Source organism: Aquarana catesbeiana, linkage group LG01, assembly GCF_042186555.1.
Source record: "Aquarana catesbeiana isolate 2022-GZ linkage group LG01, ASM4218655v1, whole genome shotgun sequence".
Taxonomy (NCBI): Eukaryota; Metazoa; Chordata; class Amphibia; order Anura; family Ranidae; genus Aquarana; species Aquarana catesbeiana.
The window spans coordinates 69,606,901-69,620,167 of record NC_133324.1 but is presented as its reverse complement, the minus strand read 5'-3'; the positions used below and the strand labels follow the sequence as shown (position 1 = coordinate 69,620,167).

Here is a 13,267-nt window from a genome sequence, read left to right as displayed (position 1 = left end):
AAATAATTATTGTGATTTAAATCATATGCACCAGATGCAAGTTGGATTTTTGAACAGATACTCCCAAAGGGTTAAAGTGATTGTAAAGGTAAAAGTAAAAAAAAAAAAAAAAATATATATATCTCTATACTATGACCATGAACCTCCTCTTCATGGGTCCCCCACCAGCGCTCCTGGCCCCTCCTCTCTGTCCAGCTGCTTCCACCAAGGAGCACTCGTGCATGCTCGCTTTCCGAGCCCCGCTGCTACGTCCATTGACACAGACAGCGCACCCCGCTTCCTTATCACTGGTTTTGATTGACAGCACTGAAAGCCATTGGTTCCCGGTGCCCCAGCAAAGCCAGCAAGACCAGGAAGTGGGAGGAGAGATGAGCTGCAGACGTGCACAGCGCTGGATTAAATGAGGGCTCAGGTAAATATAATGAGGGGGGGGGATGCTGATGCCTGGGCTGTGGAAGGGGCAGGAGTGGCCGGTTCAGGCTCTCAGCAGCTCACTGAGAGGCTGAGCTGAGTGCTGGTCCAGACATGTGGGCGGATACCGGCTCTGTGATGGCAGCAGACAGCAATCTTCAGCCCGCTGTCTGCTGAAAACAGGTCACAGGAGTGCAAAACGAACTGCACTCCTGTGGTCCACAGGAGAAGTACAGCCAAACAACATGGTTGAGCATACAGCTTTTTCTTTACAACAGAAACAGGTAGGACTCTGCAATATACAAAGATCACTAAGCGGGGATTGTTTTTCTTTTAACAAAAGTGGAATTACTCTTTAAGGTAGGATTAGTTCATATTTACCAAAAAACTGCCTATGCAGATAAGGGGTGTCTGTAGATAAAAACAAACTGTGCAGCTTTGACCAATGTTGAATAATGCCCTTGCTATGGGTGTAGACCATTTATGTACCACCTGAAGCCATTTATAAATGGTGACTAGTAGAATGGGATTTTAAACAGATGTTTAAATTTGTTCAGCCAGTGACAGGCTTTCTGGTGGAAGTCACCACTTCTGCTGTACCGCTTTCCCACCAAGTGCCCCCACCATGTATCCCAAGCTCCAATGTCCCACGTGTGAACCTAGCATTGGTGTGGTAGGTGAATTGAGAAGGTTAGCGAACATTCACTTGTTGATCTGCCCTTGTCACGGTCAAGGGTCAGGCTCAGGGACAAGTAGCTATAGAAGTAAATAGCCATCGACCAGCAGGATAAGCACACAAGCAGGCCACCCTGGCGGATGAGGCCAGCTCACCCAAGGCGAAGGGTCTAAGCCTTAATCAGTATTCATTCACCAGAGCTGCTGATGGTGGAGATGGAGTTTGCTGCATGTTAGTACCAGGTCATGGTCCTTGGGATCACCCCATCAGGAGGTGAGCAAGTCAGGGTCCAGTAGCAAATATAGCAGGTAGGGATCAAACAGAATCGTAGTCAGTAAACAAGCAAAGGTCGGTAACAAGTGGTAGTGAAGATAAGGACATCTGCAGGTAAAAAAAGGAGCAAGATATCGACTGGAGAGAGCACAATAATCTGGCAAAAAGGACGTGCAGAGACATGGCTTACATCAGGAAGTTCATGGAAAGAGCAAAGAGTTCAAGGTTCATCAGAAACAAGAGACAAGGCAAGACTGTGCATTAGATCAGACAGGGAGCTGTCCAGCATCTCAGGTGGCACAACAAGAAGAGCCACAGCCAGGCACCGCAGAGGTCGCAGGTTTAAATCTGGACCCTGACACCTCTCCAGTGAATGAACATGGAATAATGTGAAATACATCACTTCCAGGTTAAGTGAAGAGAAGGAGAAAAAAACCTTTTGGAGCATGATCTGTGCTCCATTAGCTTCAGAGGAGGACAGGGGAGACATCAGAGGTCTAATGAACCCCTGATGTCCCAATAAAGAGAATCTGTCATTACAGTATGCTATCACATAGAGCCATCATTCAAGGTCAACTGTAAGAGACATGTTAGAAAGGCCCGGCGTGCACATGAGCGCATGCGCACACTCACAGGCAACAGCAGATTCCCAAATGCACCAATGCATGACGCAATGCAGAGCACCCCTAGCCCCAATTGGCGCCAGACGGCCTATTTAAAGGTGCCCTGACTCCTGAGCAGTGCTGACTGGTCTTTAGCTGTGTCCTGATATCCTGAATCCTGCTATACCTTGCTTGATACCTGTTGCTGAACTTGGCTTTCCTCGACCCTAGCATACTAGCACATTATGCTTTTACTTTGCACGGAACAAAAAAGGAAGTAAAACCCACAAGGGTTTACTTTCTCTTTAAGGCCTAATCCAGATCTTTGTACCCTGCATTCTGTGTATCAGCTACCATGATGCAGTGGCAGGCCGTCTGGGGCGCCCAAGCACCGCATCCTCTCTCCAGGCCACCCCCTATATGGTAATGGATAGATTCATGCAAAGCATGAATCTATCTATCAAAGCCATGGCCACTCCCTATTCCACCCCCTATTCATGAATTACAGCGGCAGGGGATTTTTTTTAAGCACCCGATTAGAGCCATAGGCTCTAATAGGCTTCAAAATAGGGTGGGCTTGGGTAGCAGAGAATGCGAATGAATATTCGTTGTTGAAACACTGATCCGTAATCCGGGCAATCAGAAGCGGGTGTGATAAGCGTTTTCCGATTGGCCGAAAAAAAAAAAGACTCCAGATTGGCCGCCTCCATGGAGAGCAGGAGAACGGGAAGTCACCGGTGATGGAGAGCAGGAGAACGGGAGGCCACCGCCGAGCAGGAGTAAGTCGCCAGTGATGGAGTAAGTGCTACCGACCGACCGAGAGAGTAAAAGCAATAATAACATACCAACTTAGCACACCAGCAAACATTTACAATATATGGAACTCCAAATACTCTACTAACAACTACAGGAGTCTGGCTGTTGAGTGTTGGAGTATAGCTTTATGTTTTTGCTAATTAAAGCAAATTGATTTTCCAGTGGACTCTCCCAAGGCATTACAGGAAATTTGAAGGAGTAATATGATTGGTTGTCATGAGCAACAAACTTAATTTTGCATTATTCAGACCATTGTAAGCAAGTATAACAGGTTTCTCGACATGGGTTTATGCAAAAAGTATTATTCATTCTAGACTAGCCGTACACTTATGATGGCGGCCTGAGATATGTGAAAAATCTGTCCACTGAAAATGTTTCACCTCCAGGATAATGACATGTATGCGTGTTTGTACCCTACAAGCCACAGCTCTCTGTGCTATGGCCACGTACAAACTGGTGGCTACCTGCGGCTAACGTGTATGTGCACAGAAACATCACCCCTGGACAAAAAACTGACTGCGTCCCGGGATGGTCAGGCTCAGATGAGCGGTTAATGTTAGAAATTCTGCATATAGCTCTACAGAACAAACAGTGCGCATTCCACATGTGGTTTATCTGCTAGAGGAGCTCCAGGCTCACCCCAAAAAATTTTAAGTCAGCAGCTACAAATACAGCTGCTGACTTAATGGAAGGACACTCCCCTGTCCCAGGGTCCAGCGATGTCCTCACCCGAGCTGATTCTTCAATCAGCTTCGATGCAGGCGACGGAAACAGGGAAACAGGAAGTGAAGCCTTGCTGCTTCACAGCCGGGCTCCCACTGCGCATGTGTGTGCAAGCCATGCTGCGCCTTGTGAATGGTCAAGTAGTCTTATGGGACCTGTGATGTGTCCCAGAAGACTGTGGGGGAAGGAGGGGTGAACTTCTGGCTCAGATCACCACGGCAATCTGAGCCAGAAGTGGGAGCGTGTACCTATTAAAACCAGGTATCCGCTCCCTTCCAAAAAATGCCAAATGTGGCAGTGGAGAAGGGGAGGATACAAACAAGTTCCTCTTTTGGGTAAAGTCCCACTTTAACTGCAAACAGGAATTTTATTTACAAATCCAGCCACGTCGCTGCTAGCCACAGCTGTTCATAACTAGTGTGTGCATGGGGATAATTCCATTGGCGACAAGAATTGCAGATCCCGATGGTGTCTGCCCTCCTGAATGGGCCCTACCTAAAGGACATTAAAGCCGGCCATAGATGGATTGAAAGTCAGCTGGTTCAGCAGGGCTGGTTATCTTTTGGACCCATCTATGGTTGTTCACGCTTAACAGAAGTCAATCTAATGATTGACATCTGTCAAACAGGAATGTTGGAAATTGTTTATTTGATAAGCAGTGTGTAATGCGTATTCTGACAGTGGAGTCCCCATTGTCAAAATACAATAGCACAGCGGGGGGATTCCTCCATCCACTTTGCTTGAGTGCATTGGTGTATCCGTTCCTTTTTTTTGATCAACCCCTGGCTGATCGACAAAAAAAACAACCTGTCAATGAACAGCCCAAGTTTTCTAAAGCACTGTGTAAACTTATTGCAGCTATCATCCCACCTTTTTACTCCAGAGGAACCTTTGAAATTATTTCAGGTCTCAGTGAACCCCTGGGAATATAGTCCATTAAGGAGATATTGGGAAAATGCCCCTTACATTGATGGTAAGAATGACACCCTTGCAATCGTGGTGCTGACTCTGCCAAATGGCAATGGACCTGGAACTATGCAGGCACATCACATGGGAGGTAAGTTACAGCTCAAGGAGCCCCTAGCCACCCCTGGAGAAACCCTAGGGTTCCTTACATTGATGGGGAGAATGACACCCTTGCAGTCGTGCTGCTGGCTCTGCCAAATGGCAATGGGCCTGGAACTATGCAGGAACCATCATTTGGGAGGTCAGTTAGCCACAGCTCAAGGAACCCCTAACCACCCCTGGAGAAACCCTAGGGTTCCTTATATTGATGGGGAGAATGACACCCTTGCAGTCATGCTGCTGGCTCTGCCAAATGGCAATGGGCCTGGAACTGTGCAGGCACCATCACATGGGAGGTCAGTTAGCCACAGCTCAAGGAGTCCCTAGCCACCCCTGAAGAGACCCTAAGGTTCCACAGAACCCTGGTTGAAAATGGCTGACCTATTGCATAAAGAATGGATAGATCCACAGAGTGAAAGGAACACAAGCAGAGAGATCTTTGCACTTCAGGTGCTCAGGTTCACTTTCCTCTCCAGCAAGCAGCACAGCAGTAACAAGCTCTCCTGGGTGGAAGTGAACTCAAAGACTAAAAACTGTTTATGTTACAGGGAACATCTAGAATGGTTTGTGTCTAAACATAAAATTTTAAATTTTGTTTAAAAATTGTACCTTTTTGTTTTGAATTCCTTCTGAAAAATAGCAGTTTGTGGTATGTGAGTGTGCCTAGGCACTCCTGTCTATATTCTCATAGCCCCATATCTGCAGTGTGAGATCTAAGGCACTGCTGCCTCTGACTGCTAAACTCTGTAGATTTGGAGTGAGATTTGGTAAAGCCTGACTGTATAGCTTGCTAAAACATTGTGGTATCAAACAACTGCAATTTTGCCTTTTTTTTAGTCTCAGTGTTGCAGGCTCTTTTTAGCCACTTCTCATGGTTCCAGCTCCTCCATCCCCAAGAGGGGTGTCTATGACAGCCTATGCTGGAAGTGGATTGAATGGCATTGGGTGAACAGTAGCAGAATAAGGAGGTAGAAGCAGAGTAACTGCAGTGCTAAAAAGTCGGTGAGTAGAACAGTGAAAGCTGCTACCTGCTAAGCTATTTCAGTTTCATATGTGTCCAAAAGCTGAACTTGAATCAACCAGTCCAGCATGGCAGCCAGGTAAATACTGTTTTCAGGAGAGGTCGGTGATGGCGGCCTCTCTTCATACAAGTCTCTTTATGGAAGACTGAACTCTGTAGACTGAAACTACAGACCTTACTACAGGGTTCAACCTGAGGATAAAGTCATTTTCAGGCAACCTATAACTGTTGCAGCATGTGACAGTGGAACTACAATGACCAGCATGTCCTTTAAAGAGGAACGTCACCCTCCTCAGTAATAATTGTTTCTTTTCACTCTTACCTAGTGTAGCGGTACCCCCGTAAGGGCTGCTGATTTGGTTATAGCAATCCGCCAATCACCCTGCTGCCATACTCACCACAAACCATTAAAGCAAGAGAACAGTCAATCTTAGGTTTTCTGTTGTATTTATTTGCAGGATTTAACTTGGATAGGTAAAGGGTAACCTGAGATGCCTTTGTCATTAGATGCATTGCATGTTGTAAATAGTTATTTAATGTCCGTGGCCTTGCAAGAACACTAGATACACTCCCTCCTGCCCAATCTTTTTTAGTTTTGATTACACTTCTGCAGACTATTACTTCCTCTTCTTCTGTGCAAATACTGCAAAGAACACACTAATGTCCTATTTCTTCACTTCCACTTGAACAAAGAATCACTCTGAATAATTCCTCATTTATGGACCATGATAGGATTGTCCATACGACTCAAAAGGCCAGAGGTGTACACAGCTTCATCCCTACGCCCAGAGAGTTAGACATCCACACAGTCTTTGGAAGGCCCTACCAATGTGCTAACCAGGCCAGATGACTTGGTACCTCCACACGATGACCTGACACTTGGTATTGGGTGGACTACTGCTTTCAGCCAGTCCAGGACTATAAATGCTGCGTTCCCCGGCCACAGAATTCTACACTGCTCTGACCAGTTTCTCTTCTTCTGTTACACTGACCTTCTCCTCCAGAACAGCTCTGTGTCCCCGGTCACAGAATGCTGCTCTACCCTCCTCCGCTTGACTACATCATCTGCTTGATCCTCTTTACATCCAAGTCCTGTGTTACCTGGTCACAGCAGCTTGATGCCTCCTAATGCCGTGTACACACGACCGGACTTTTCGTCTGAACTGGTCTGCCGAAATGAATCCGTCGGACAATCCGACCGTGTGTGGGCTTCATCGGACCTTTTTTGGTCGAAAATCAGATGGACTTTAGATTTAAAACATGTTTCAAATCTTTCCGACGGATTCGAGTCCGTTCGAAAAATCCGTTCGTCTGTATGCTAGTCCGACGGACGAAAAACAACGCTAGGGCAGCTATTGGCTACTGGCTATGAACTTCCTTATTTTAGTCCGGTCCTACGTCATCATGTTCGAATCCATCGGACTTTGGTGTGATCGTGTGTAGACAAGTCCGATTCAACGGAAGTCCGTTGAAAAGTCCGACGGGATTCAGTCTGTCGAAAGTCCAGTTGTGTGTACACGGCATTAGAGATAAAGATCCTTATCTTAAATTTCCTCCTGATGGCTCCTCCATCCCTCCTCAGCGCATGGTGCATCCCCGCATGTGGGTGCCCAGAACAGCACCTACTACTCCATGCTGTCTTCCTGGAACTCCAGACTCCTCCTTGGAAGCATGTGACCCCAGCTTATATGAGAGGCCTGCCCCCTGCTAATGCAAGTTAATGATTGGTCAGGGCTCCTCACATGAGCTGCCTGTCACTCAGATCTCCAATCTCTCTTCCAGAATCATCCCTCTGAAAGCAAAGGAGGCATCTCTGAGTCAGAATGCAGGTGGCCACACCACCCACTACACCGATCACTCCCAGTCCCAAATCACAACAACCAGGCCCAGCCTATGGCACAGACCTGGCTAAATTTACCTGCACTTGAGCCCTGAGCTATAAAAATACTACTCTAGCACCTACCTTTAGGTAGAGGGTGCTACACTAGTTTCTTGGGTAATCCCCAAAGCACATATCCATCTGCCAAATCCAGCATTGTCTTTCTGAAGACTATCGCACTCCAGAGGTCCCGCGCCTCCATCTTTGCTTGCATCTTTGGAAGCGGGCTGTCTCCTCTGGGTAATTGCAGCTTGCCCCCTGATAAGGCAGTGGCACATGGGCAGTGTGTTCTCCTGAAGTGAGTATCTGAGCAGACTTTGGGTAGGTGAGCACATCTTTGCCTAGACGAGAAAAGTGGAAGCGCTGGCTGTGCTCTCCAAAAAACACACTTTGTTTTGCGATTTTATTAAAGGAGGAGCAGGATTCTTTAATCACTTGCTAGGCCGGTCACCAGTTTGGCGGCCGCATGCAGGTGCCCCCTGTTGACCCATGATATAATTGGACACAGCACGAGTTTGTCAGCAGATTTCAGCCAATGATTTTGGCTGAAACCTGCTGATCGGCTATGGCCAGTCACAACACAGAGTTCTGTGTTGAGAAACACAAAGAACTCTCACCACAGACAGTGGTCTACCTGTTTCTTCTCCCTAAAAAATCAACACTGAGTTCAGGGAGAAAAAGCATACAGATCTGTTAGTAAAAGCAGCACACATACTGTACACTTGTTAGGCACGCAGTTAACCCCTTGCTTGCCCCTTGACGTTAACCCCTTCCCAGCCAGTGCCATTAGTACACTGTACAGTATTATCACTGATCACTGTATTAAACCCCTTTCACACTGGGGCCGCGGCTGTGTTAGCGCTAAAGCACCGCTCATCTTAGTGGCGCTTTAGCGCTGTTTAAGCGGTGGAGAAGGGGTTACCTGCCCATTCATTGCAATGGGCAGGGGCGTTTTGGGAGCGCTGTATACATTGCCCCCGAACCACCCCAAGGATGCTGCTTGCTAACGTCAAGCGTACCGTCCCAGTGTGAAAGCACTTGGGCTTTCACATTCCGGTGGCATGGAAGGAAGTTTCCAGGCACTTTACAGGCGATATTTCTAGCGCTAAAATGCCTGAAAACTGCCTCATAGTGAAAGGGGTCTTAGTGTCACTAGCAATGTCAGTGGCAATTAGTTAGCATCCCTCCCAGTTAGTGCTAGATTGTCCGCCACACTATCACAGTCACACTACTACCACTACACTGGGGTTGATTTACTGAAGGCAAATCCACTTTGCACTGCAAGTGCATTTGAAAGTGCAGTCGCTGTAGATCGCAGTAGATCTGAGGGGAAGCTCTGCTGATTTTATCATCCAATCATGTGCAAGCAAAAATGCTGTTTTTTTATTTTCCTTGCATGTGCCCCTCAGATCTACAACGACTGCACTTCCACTTGTAGTGCAAAGTAGATTTGCCTTTAGTAAATAACCCCCTATATGTTGCTGATCACCGCCATTACTAGTGTCTGTACAGATCAGTATCTTGATCAGAACTATACCAGCATCCCCAATAGTACAGTGTCCCTGAAAACGCAGTTTGCTTTTTACCAAAGACATGCAGCCAAATATATTTTAGCTACATTTTTTATTGGATATTTTTATAACAGAAAGTAGAAAATATTGAGGGTTTTTTTTTTTTTTCAAATTGTTTGCTATTTTTTCGTTTATAGAATGAAAAATAAAAAAAAACCCAGCGATAATCAAACGGTAGCAAAAGAAAGCTCTATTTGTGTGAAAAAAAAATGATATAAAATTTCATTTGTTTACAGCGTTGCATTACCGCACAATTGCCAGTTAAAGTAGCGTAGTGCTGAATAGCAGAAAAATGCCCTCGTCATTAGGAAACCCTTCAGGAGGCCAAGTGGTTAAAGAAGAAAAAGGGAGCGAAGGTCCGCTTTAAGGCCCAATGCCGGTACTTGCATTTAACAAGTAAAAGCTGGAAGGACGTGCTGGGACTTGTAGTTCCTCTGTGATGAAATGTCCACTTTTAACAATTTAGGGTTGACTTGAAGTTCCACCGTTGAGTGCAGCAGGGCATGTTGGCACTTGTCGTTTTTTTAGTGAAGGGGGTAGGGGATGTTAAGCAGGTTGGGGGGCTTATACGTCGTTTCTCATCAATATACGGGAACTCTGGAAGTTCTTGTTCTCCAGCAGTTGTCCAAAAAAAAAAATCAACATTTCTCCTTAAACTCTCTATTACGTCTCGTTATCTGGGCACCTTCTACTATCCTCCAGGTGCTGCCAGCTGCTTTACAGCTGCTCACCAGGTTCCTCAGGATGAATCTCATACGCTTTACCTGCTAGCATCATAATATTAATACCGATAACTATATCCCCACAACGCCACGACAACCATAGAGGCCCAAGACTGACAGCAAGCAGGGTTCAGATTTGTTACATATCAGAATGTGCCGAATTCCACAAACGCTTCACAAAAAAACTTTTCCTTAATCCTGGAGGACTCTGACAGTTCCCAGCCAGCGATGTCACCTGATCCCAGGTCAACGCCGAGCGCCGGAGAAGGCACAAAAGGAAAGAAAAGGAGCGTTTTGTCTGCAGAAATGAATGGAATTAGAAGGAAACTCACCGTTTGCAGTGCCTGGGCTCCTGATGGTGGCTGCAGCGTTCCTTCAACAGGTCCCTGTGTGTCTTGGCACCACCCTTGTGTCTGAGCACATTGAGTGCCGTGAACAGAGGGAAGGCGTGCCTTGCAATCTCCCAACACGGATATGAGGAACTCACCTCAGGCAAATCTCTCTTGTGACTCAACCATATTACGACTAAAACACACACACTGTCTTCTGACTCAAAGCCTGCACAGACACTGTGTGTGCCCTTTAACTGGAGGAATGCGCCGTTCTTATAAAGGTTATTCTGTGTGCAGAAATCACAACGCATTAAAGGGCCACCTTGCTCAAACAACATCGTTTTATGGAAACTCGTTTATGGAAAAGAGTTTGTTTTCACGTTTGAAAATTTATTAGGTAAGGGAGGCTAAAGGTGTTGTAGGCCGAGTTCACACATGTCCAACTGCGGTTTGCATTCCAAGGCCCGGTGCCTTTCTGTTCACCGGTTCAGGTGCAAATTTTTCCCTGAATTCTCACCTGAACCGGACCCAAAAAACGCACAGGACCCTTTTCAAAACCGCACTGCGGTCGCCCCGCACTTGTGTGAACCGGCTCCATTGAAAACCAATCATATGCACGTGTTATGCGATTTGGATGCGGTTAAAAATACATCTGTGAACCCAGCCTAAAGTGGAACTTTACTCAAGCTTGTTGGGCCGGCCATACACGGTTTCGAATCACGGCCAATTCAGCAGGAACAGGCCGAGATTCGAACTGTTAATGGGCAGGCTGAATGTACCAAGTTGATCGACTGATCAATTTGGGTACAACCTGCATGCCGGATTCTCTTTCGAATATCGCTAGCGGCTGCTATAGATAATCACTGTCTTCTCCCAGCAAGGGCGGCATCGCCCGCCCCTGCCCTGTGGGTTGCGGGAAAGAAATTTGCACTGTGTCTCAGGCCCTTTTTCCTGCCTCCTCCCTCCCCCTCCCTCCTACATATCAGCAACAAAAATGTATTTTAAAAATAAAAACTTTATTTTTTTATTTTGTACTTAATAAATCCTGGCCTAGGTCAGGGTAACTTCATGCATCAACAAAGCATGCATGCAAAGACATGCCTTGCATGCGTATTACAGCTATCCCAGGGGCCATTTGCAAAAGGTCGCACATGCGCACACAAGCTGCGGGGTCCCTGGCAGACTGGCAAAGACTCACAGAGTGCCTACATGTGCGCAGACACCCTCCAAAACTTCTGAAAAGTGCCCTAGGCCTGCCAGAGATTATGTCTATGCATCCCCAGATCTCCATTAAGGATGACGGCACTGATAAAGATGAACGAAGGTAGATCGAACTTCTGCTTCAAGCAAGCCAAGGCTGAGCCCTTTTCTTAGACAAGTAGCGGCATGACAAATGCAAAGGGGAAGGAGGGGAGGAGGGGAGGGAGTGGGGGAGGCAGTGTCAGCCTACCGTCCCATTGGCATTTCCACTGCTAATTACTCAGCAAAGACAGGATGAATTAAATAAACAAACAAAAAAAAGGCGACTTCTGCATGATAACTTTGTGATCATCCATTGTAGGAGATAGATCAGAACTATAAAAAATTAATGGAACTATAAATGAAAAGTTCTAGTTCATTTAAAAAAAATGTTGGTGTATATATATATATATATATATATATATTTATTTATTTTTTTTTTATTTATTTTTTTTTTCCACTTATTTATCCCCCCCCCCCCCCCCCCATCATAATAAGATAATAAGATGCAGCTAAAGTCAATTAACAGAACCAGTTAACCTTTCCCTACTTTATTTATTTTTTTATATATATATATATATATATACACACACACACAGTATCTCACAAAAGTTAGTATACCCCTCACGTTTTTGTAAATATTTTATTCTATCTTTTCATGTGACAACACTGAAGAAATGACACTTTGCTACAATGTAAAGTAGTGAGTATACATCTTGTATAACAGTGTAAATTTGCTGTCCCCTCAAAATAACTCAACACACAGCCATTAATGTCTAAACCGCTGGCAACAAAAGTGAGTACACCCCTAAGTGAAAATGTCCAAATTGGGCCCAAAGTGTCAATATTTTGTGTGGCCACCATTATTTTCCAGCACTGCCTTAACCCTCTTGGGCATGGAGTTCACCAGAGCTTCACAGGTTGCCACTGGAGTCCTCTTCCACTCCTCCATGATGACATCATGGAGCTGGTGGATGTTAGAGACCTTGCGCTCCTCCACCTTCCATTTGAGGATTCCCCACAGATGCTCAATAAGGTTTAGGTCTGGAGACATGCTTGGCCAGTCCATTAACTTTACCCTCAGCTTCTTTAGCAAGGCAGTGATCATTTTGGAGGTGTGTTTGGGGTCGTTATCATGTTGGAATACTGCCCTGTGGCCCAGTCTCAGAAGGGAGGGGATGATGCTCGGCTTCAGTATGTCACAGTACATATTGGCATTCATGGTTCCCTCAATGAACTGTAGCTCCCCAGTGCCGGCAGCACTCATGCAGCCCCAGACCATGACACTCCCGCCACCATGCTTGACTGTAGGCAAGATACACTTGTCTTTGTACTCCTCACCTGATTGCCGCCACACACGCTTGACACCATCTGAACCAAATAAGTTTATCTTGGTCTCATCAGACCACAGAACATGGTTCCAGTAATCCATGTCCTTAGTCTGCTTGTCTTCAACAAACTGTTTGCAGGCTTTTTTGTGGATCATCTTTAGAAGAGCCTTCCTTCTGGGACGACAGCCATGCAGACCAATTTGATGCAGCATGTGACGTAGGATCTGAGCACTGACAGACTGACCCCCCACCCCTTCAACCTCTGCAGCAATGCTGGCAGCACTCATACGTCTATTTCCCAAAGACAACCTCTGGATATGACGCTGAGCACGTGCACTCAACTTCTTTGGTTGACCATGGCGAGGCCTGTTCTGAGTAGAATCTGTCCTGTTAAACCGCTGTATGGTTTTGGCCACCTTGCTGCGGCTCAGTTTCAGGGTCTTGGCAATCTTATTTTCGCCTAGGCCATCTTTATGTAGAGCAATAATTCTTTTTTTCAGATCCTCAGAGAGTTCTTTGCCATGAGGTGCCATGTTAAACTTCCAGTGACCAGTATGAGAGAGTGAGAGTGATAACACCAAATTTAACACACCTGGTCCCCATTCA

General features: G+C 46.0%; 1 protein-coding gene across 2 annotated transcripts in view; it reads right to left on the bottom strand.

Annotated features, from left to right (window-relative positions):
* RAB27B (RAB27B, member RAS oncogene family) overlaps window positions 1–13,267 on the bottom strand; it is a 360,063-nt gene that overhangs the window by 99,076 nt on the left and 247,720 nt on the right. The window contains exon 1 of one of the 2 annotated variants that reach the window (XM_073619964.1): window positions 10,092–10,218. The exons of the other annotated variant lie outside the window; for it this stretch is intronic. The gene's annotated coding sequence lies outside the window, so the exon portion shown is untranslated. Of the gene's footprint in view, window positions 1–10,091; window positions 10,219–13,267 lie in introns of those variants that run through there. 2 annotated transcript variants of the gene reach the window in all.